This window comes from Hipposideros armiger, unplaced genomic scaffold, assembly GCF_001890085.2.
Source record: "Hipposideros armiger isolate ML-2016 unplaced genomic scaffold, ASM189008v1 scaffold_3, whole genome shotgun sequence".
Lineage (NCBI taxonomy): Eukaryota > Metazoa > Chordata > Mammalia > Chiroptera > Hipposideridae > Hipposideros > Hipposideros armiger.
In genome coordinates, this window is record NW_017731353.1 from 5296992 (window position 1) to 5304664 (window position 7673).

A 7673-nucleotide genomic window follows, 5' to 3' on the forward strand; every position below is an offset into this window, starting at 1 on the left:
CATCATCACCATCATCACCATCACCATCATCACCACCATCACCATCACTATCACCATCATCACCATCAACATCACCACCATCAATGCCATCATTGTCATCACTGTCATTATCATTACCATCAAAATCACCACCACCACTATCATCATCATCATCATCACCATTATAACCATCATCATCACCATCACCATCATCAAGCCTATCCCGACTCGAATATCAGGCTGGAAGACAAGTAGATGAATTCGAAATTGGGAGGAAATGAAAAACGAAAACCAGAGGCCAAAACAAGGTGAGATGTCCAGAGAGCAGGTAAAAAGCCTGGGTGGGGAGGGCTTGGGCATCTGCCTAAAACGGCTGAGACCCTAATAGCCCAGGAGCCAGAGCGGGCAGTCAGAAATGCACATAAATTGAAGTAAGAAAAAGAAAATCAAAAAAAGAAATGGTTTAAATGGGAGGTGATGTCATTGGTCACACGTGTGGCTTCTGATGTCTCACTTTGGGTGCTGACGATGTTTCCAGAGCCAAGTTTTTCCTGAGCTCAAATGCCAGCTTCTCGCCTGGCGCTCTTGTCAATGTCACCGCCCATCTGAGTTCACGGGTGGCAGGGTGACGATGTCTCATACTCCCCAGCTCATACAATGGCATGAATCAGGGCTTGGGGGAGTTGAAACTGGGACCAGAATATCTTGGTATTTAGCAATGGTGAGAAAGGACGCGGATGCAAAAATCAAAGAGCTTTGATGCTAAGTGCCTGGTGGGAGCTGTGTTAAGTGGACCTGGGGTTTTAAGTACATTCCACTCAGCCCTCCCATCACCCCCTTGAAATTGGCCGTGAAAGATCTTGCTGAGTGATGGTCTAGTTGGTTCCTCAGGGGGCTGGAGGGCAGGGACTGCTCCGGGCTGCACGTGGGAGAGAAAGAGTCCCAGACAGAGATGTGGTTACGGGGACGCATCCTGTGTGGGTTTTGGGGGAACCGCTTCGGGGTAGGAGGAGGTGCTTCCCGTGAGACCCAGGGAGCAGCTGCTGATCATGGGCAGATCCATGGCAAGGCCTCTGTTTCTGTTTTTCTGTAGGAAAAACATGCCGGCTGCCCGGGCGAAGCGCAGGAGGCCTGCACAAGAGCACTTCTGGGGCAGGACTCCCTCCCTCAACACGGACCTCAGACAGGGCAAGTGGCAGCTTCACTGTGCCGTCCACGGGGCACGCAGCTGCAGAAACCCACCCAGACCAATGCCTCTACCAGCACGGGCGTCGCCCTGTTCCATCCTGAATCCAGGCAGGGACGCTGGTCCCTTCAGGCCCCTCCAACGAGATGGGGAGGCCACCTGGTCGGGTCTGATCCATGCGCATTGACACATCACCCAGGGCATACTTAGCAACAAGCTCCTCTTCCTGGTGCCTAAATCCCCCCACACCTGGCACTGATGCCCTTTTCCTGCTCCCAGCTCACTGGAGGAGCGAAGGGACAAATGGGTGGGTTTATACTAAGGGCAGACCACTCGGCTCTTATTCACAGGTCTTCAGGTGGAGGGGACAGCCCTCAAGGAACTACCTCGAGGGGCCTCAGCCTCACCTAGACGACGCGATCAGGGCTTTGAGCTAATGCTGTGATGGGTTGAGGCTTTTGGGGGTGTCGGGAGGGGGTGAATATATTTTGCACGTCCATTTGTGTCCAGAGGATAGACCGTGATATGTGATTATGTCCCCAAGTCTCTGGCGTGCCCTTCCCACGGTAGGGTGTAATTCCCTCCCTGACGTAATGACTCACTCTAATGACGAGAAAAAAAGCGGAAGAGATGGCACGTGAGACCAGGTTGGAAAAGGCGCTGTGGGGCCCTGCTGGCTCTCTTGGACCCCTCAGCCTGGGTGAGGCACGCTGCCACGCCTGCTGGACACTCGATAAGCCCTGTGGAGGCGCCCATTTGGGGAGCCACGTGGGTGTGGAAGTGTGTCCCCTGCCCCATCAAGCCTTCTGATGATGGCATCTGCCACTTGACTGCAACTTCCAGACACTCTGAGGTGGAGCCCCTTGGCGAAGAAAGACACTCCTGAATCTCTGACCCACAGAAACTGTGAGACAGTAAAAGTCTGTTCTTCAAGACCTTAAGTTCGGGGTGATCTGTTACGTAGCAATAGATAACGAATAGAGTTTGGTTTGAAACAGGCTCTTGAAAGAGGAGATCTTTAGGGCTTGATAAAAAAACAAAACAAAACAAAACAAAAAACCCAAACCCCCAAGGTATTCTACTCAGGGAAAGTCGTATCTAAATAGAGGACCCGGCTTCTTATAAGTTCATCTGCTGATTATCCGAAACCCGCAGAATAAAGGTTAGTGGTGGTAGGATGTGGAAAAACCCTCTGCCAGTTAACAGGTAAGAGAGAAACACCGTACAAGGAGAGGAAGGGCAGTGGGGGCCCGGAGTTAGAAAATTAAGGTTGTTTGCTGTGACTTGATGGCTTAATCAGCCAATCAATACTGTTCACGTGGCAGAAGGAGTTTCGGGAGTGGTGCGCTGAGATGAAAAATGCATGAGGGGGCAGGGAGGAGGAAATGAAAAAGCCAGCCTGTTCTGTTTGTCCAGCACAGGCCCAGAGATTAAATCGCCCGGGAGGGTGTGGGGAGCCTTGGGGCTGCGTGCAACTTACAGCACGTGTGCCGCCACTTTCTTTTCACGAGGTAGAAACACGCTAATTAAATTGTTTTTCTTGACTAAAGATGGATTCAATAACCTTTTGCAGTGTTAAACACCAGCAGAAACCGAAACCACGTGGGTCTCCAAGGAGGCTGGTGAAATCGGGGTGTTAATGATCTCAGGGAAGGCGGCCAACCTGACACAAGGCGGAGGAGAGCTCTGAGCACTGGCGGGGCCTTGGGCGTCGCCACGACAATCCCCACGCTCAAGAACAAAAAAACGACAATGAACTGGAACTCCGCATTAAGGTGAGAGAGAGAAACGCTCAGATAGAGAATTGTCTTACAAACTCAACTTCCATCGGGTATCCTTGTGTCAATTAGGGTCAAATTCAGCTGTAGCCAGAACAGTGGTGGCTTAAACAAGATAGCCTAGTCCTCCTGCACATATGCGAAGACCAGGAATAGATGTCAACGTGGCCAGAGAGCCAGGCTCTCTATCTTGCTGCTCTGCCATGCTCGCCTGTGGCTTCTACCTCATGGCCCAAGGTGGCTGCGTGAGGCTGGCCATCACACCCACACCTTGGTCAGCAGGAAGGAGGAAGGGGCAGAAAAGATCTCCCTCCTCTCACCTTAAGAACACCACCCAGCAGTTGTACATAACCTGAGTCACATGTCAACGACCACTCCTATTTGTGAAGGAGCTGGGATATGAAGTCTTTATCCCAGGCTCAAACTGGGAGCTCTCTCAGGAAAAAGGAACAGAACTGTGGCTATTGGGGAGGCATATAGCAGACTCTGCAAAGTCCTGAAGTCAGGTGACGGTCAGCCAGAATCAAAACGATGTCTCAGGTCAAAACAAGACATTGACCTTGAGGTACAGTGTGGGGATGGGGGAGATTGACAATGAGGGCGCACGACACAAAGTTAAATTACGCGGAATGAGTCATGTAAACTGTGACATTTAAGTCACAATGCTATTCATGCTATACAGTGTAAAAATGGTAAACTTTATCCAGATAGAAAACAAAAAACTTACCCTGACCACATCCCAGTAGTAAGTTCTCCAGCTGTCCCTCGGCAACACAATATTTTAGTCACACTGTGCTTACGGCACTGTGAGGTCCTCAATCTGGACCCTGGGCTCCATGGCTTAGGAAAAATTTATAGTTAAATCCTCTTAATCTTCAGTTAACCATGGATCAAGCCACAAAAAATCCTAGGTTCCTGACATAAACCTACTGTGTGCTTACAGCCTGCTGGGTAACAGTCAGACGCTGACCAAATACCCACATGAACAAATCACAACCAACCGAATGTCCTCCAACGGCTAAATGATTAAACAGGGTGAGGGGATACACACCGTGGACTATCACTCAGCAATGAAAAGGAATGGATTACTGATACACAAAACGACTTGGATGAACCTCAAGGAAATTAGGCTGAGTGAAAGAAGCCAACCTCAAAAGTATGCACACTGTGGGGTTCGTGAAATAAAATGATTGTGGAGATGGAGGCCAGGCTAGCAGATGCAGGGGTGAGGGGTGGGGAGAGGAGGTGTGTCGCTACGAAGCAGTAGCGTGAAGCGGTCTTGCAGTGATGGCACAGTTAGAGATCTTGATTGTGGTGGGGGCTCCATGAAGTTACACCCATGAGAGAGCCACGTGCAGACCACACACAGGCACACGAATGACAGCATGTCTAACTGCGAGGGCTGAATTAGCTCTGCGCATTGCACCAGCGCCAGCTTCCTGGTGTGAGGTTGTACTAAAGCTGTGCAAAGCTGGTGAAGGGAGCACGGGACTGCCCTCTACATGTCTTTGCAACTTCCTATGAATCTGTAATTACTTCAAAATAAACAATATCTAAAAAATCCAATAGGAGATTCACTGCCTAAGCTATGATCATCAAACAGTGGAGGGACACTGTAATGAAAAACCCGAGGATGGACGGAGCAAAGAAACCAACAGAACCCTCAGGGCGGCGTCTTCGCCCACACATTCCCGAGTTCGGGCCACGTTGTGTGGTGGAGGCTGCCGGTCGTCCATCAGGACAGGTTCTGGTCTCTCCCACAGTGGACTTCCGCTGGGCCCATGCCTGCCCAGCTAGAGGCCACATTCCCCAGCAGCCCTTGCAGCTAGGTTTGCCACGTGACTAAATTCTTGCTAAGGAAGATCAAGTGGAACCGACACGTGCCTGTGTTGGGTCTGGTCTTAAAACACCTGTGCATTTTTTCCTTTTAAAAACTCGGAAGGTGCCTGTGACTCAGCCTCCACAGTGCAGACCACACCCTAGGTCACATGACGGTGCAACAGGGTGGAAGGGACAGATCCCTGCGTGACCGCATGGAGCAGAGCAGCCCTCTGTCCTGAACCACTCCCTCTGGAGCTCTAAGTGAGAGAGAAATAAGTGTCTGTATTCCTTAAGCCATTGTATTTTGGGGCCTCTGTGTTAGAGCAGCTTAATTTTTGCCCAGTGTGGGATGGGGGGGAAACAGGTGTCAAAACTACAGTCTGACCTTATTTTTTACAAGAAATGTACACACAAACACGTCCATGTGAAGGTCTGGAGGGATGCACACCAAAGTGCTCTGGTAATCGTCTCTCGCTGGCGGGAACTATGACTGTTCTTTTCCTTGCTCTGCTTCTCCACGCTACCCAATTTAATCTATAAAAGGAACACACGTATTCCTTTTGTAATTAAGAGAACAAGCCTATGACTGAGATGAGAGCCAAGAATTAGATGACAATGAGTTACGCATTCGGTAACAATCCCCTCGGCGGTGTGGGGCCGACAATGCTTGCAGACGTCCCAGGCTGGCTCCCAGGCTCATGGCCTCTGACTGTTCCCTCCCCCCCAAATCTTGCCCTGAGGGGCGCTCCACTGCTTTGTCACTATGGGACGAGGGGAAGCATGACACAGACGCAGCCTGCTGCTGGCAGGACCTGCCTGTTCAGTTAGCACCAAACCACAGCTCACAGCGTCCCTGTCCCCGAGGACAGCTGATCTCCAGCTGAAATTTCAGACTCAATTAGCACAGAGACAGGCAGGAGCTGCTCTTGAGCAACTAATCATCTTAAAGCTGCCAAGAGGGTGCTTTACCTGGGATGTGTCCGTGAACTTTAAGGTTTATCTCTTCAAGTACTAATAATAGGAAGCAGCCAACCTGCAATTTAGAATTTAACTTGAAAGTGATTTTTTGAGATTCCTTTCCACTAATTTAGGGAGCTGGGTTGGGGATGAGGGCGGGGGTGGGGGGTGGGAAGGGGAAGGATGTCAGAGATGGGGGAAAGCAACCTGCCTGTCCTAAAAAGTGAAGCCTAATTATTCCTGAGCAAACGCACTGGAGGGCTGGCGGCTGGCGGGCTTGTCCACAGAGCCCCGCCCGGGCTCGTCTCCAAGGCATGTGTCATGCAGCCTTGAATAAGCGGTGGCACCGGGCTAGTGGGCAGATGGCATAGAAGTGGCCCACCCCTTTCCTGTCCAACGCAGGACAATGAGAGCTCACCGAGTCTCGTTCAGCATGGCAGCGGGGATACAGAAGCTGGGAGGCACAGACAAGCAACCTGAGGGCCCAGCAATGCCCCCCTTCCCTTCAAGCTGGTGCAGGCTCCAGGCCTGGCGCGCATCCTGGTGGCTGAAGCTGTCGTTCCCCCCCCACCCCCCCAGCTGGGATGACCTTAAAAGGCTCTCCACTTAGCATCAGGCCCACACTCTGACACTCTAAATGCGACGCAGCCTTCGCACATTCACACTCAAAGGTCATCGTTTCATGCCTGCAGCTCTCCTTCGGCGGTGTGAATTGTAAAAACATCACCCGATACCAAAAGGCCAATTCCCAGTTTAGTTCAGGAAAGAAATCTGGACAACCGTTCATGGGCCTCCTCCTTCCCTTCTGTTGGTTCCGACCAGTGGCGCTGTCGGTCACAGTCACCTGGCCAGCAGAAGGGACGGCAAAGGAGCCACTGCTTTCCGCGGCAGAGACGTGGCAGGACAGAGCTGCCAATCTGGGCCGAGAGTGCGGCTCAGGCAGTTCTGGGTGGGCACGCCTCGGCAGAGCCCGCACGGGGCCCTCTGCTCGGGGGATGGGGCAGCCCCTGGGTTTAGGGCTGTGTGACACCCTCCAGGTGTGTCCTCAGATACAACAGGGAAACACCACGTACCCACCTGGGATGGAATGCGACAACATATGTGAAGTGCCTGGCACAGAGCAGGTGCTGAGCTGTCAGGGTAACAAGTCACAGAGAGCCTCGTGGTCTGGCCCCGAGGTGATGTTTGGGTGGCACACGCATCGCCGGCCACAGCCTTTTCTGCGGGCAGCACCGAACAATGGTGCTGTGGCTCGGCGGCCGTGCTCACAGCCCAGCAGGCCTCCAGCCCCCCTCACAGCCCGCCCTCCTGGACTGAGCCCAGTCCACCTCCAGTCTCTATTTCTGCCAACTTCAGGTCAATACGTTCTTTGTACTTTAATGGCGGGCACACAAAGCCAGTCTCCCTCCCGTTTGCCCGTTAGCACCAAACTTTCGGAGATTTGGCAAACAAGCGCATCGCCCCTCCAGCCCCTCACTTTTCCAGACCTCAGAGCATTCATTCCCTCTCGGCTTTCTCCTCTCAGGACAGAACAATGAGGTTGTCAGAGGTGGGAAGGCCTGAAAGGCCAACTGGCCCAACCCTTGTATTCCCCGCCCCCTCACCCCCTCCATTTTAGGGCAAGTTAAAAAAAAAAGAAAAATAGAATAGCACGTATCGCCCCCCTATCCCATGGCCTCAGTAGCTAGCATGGCACAGACAATCCTGCTTCATCTATAACATAAGGCCCCACCACCATCCCCATCACTGGACTATCGGCTTCGCATCTTACAGAGGATGGAATGGGGTTCCAAAGAGGGCGGGGGGCTCGTCTGACTCCTACAGCTGGGAGCAGGGGCTGGAGTTCAGGCCCTGGACCCTGCATGTCCCCACCAGTCACTGGCCCACTCCGGTCACACCTTTTGTTATGGCCACACTCTATCCACACTATTCTTTTTTTTTTTTTTTTTAAA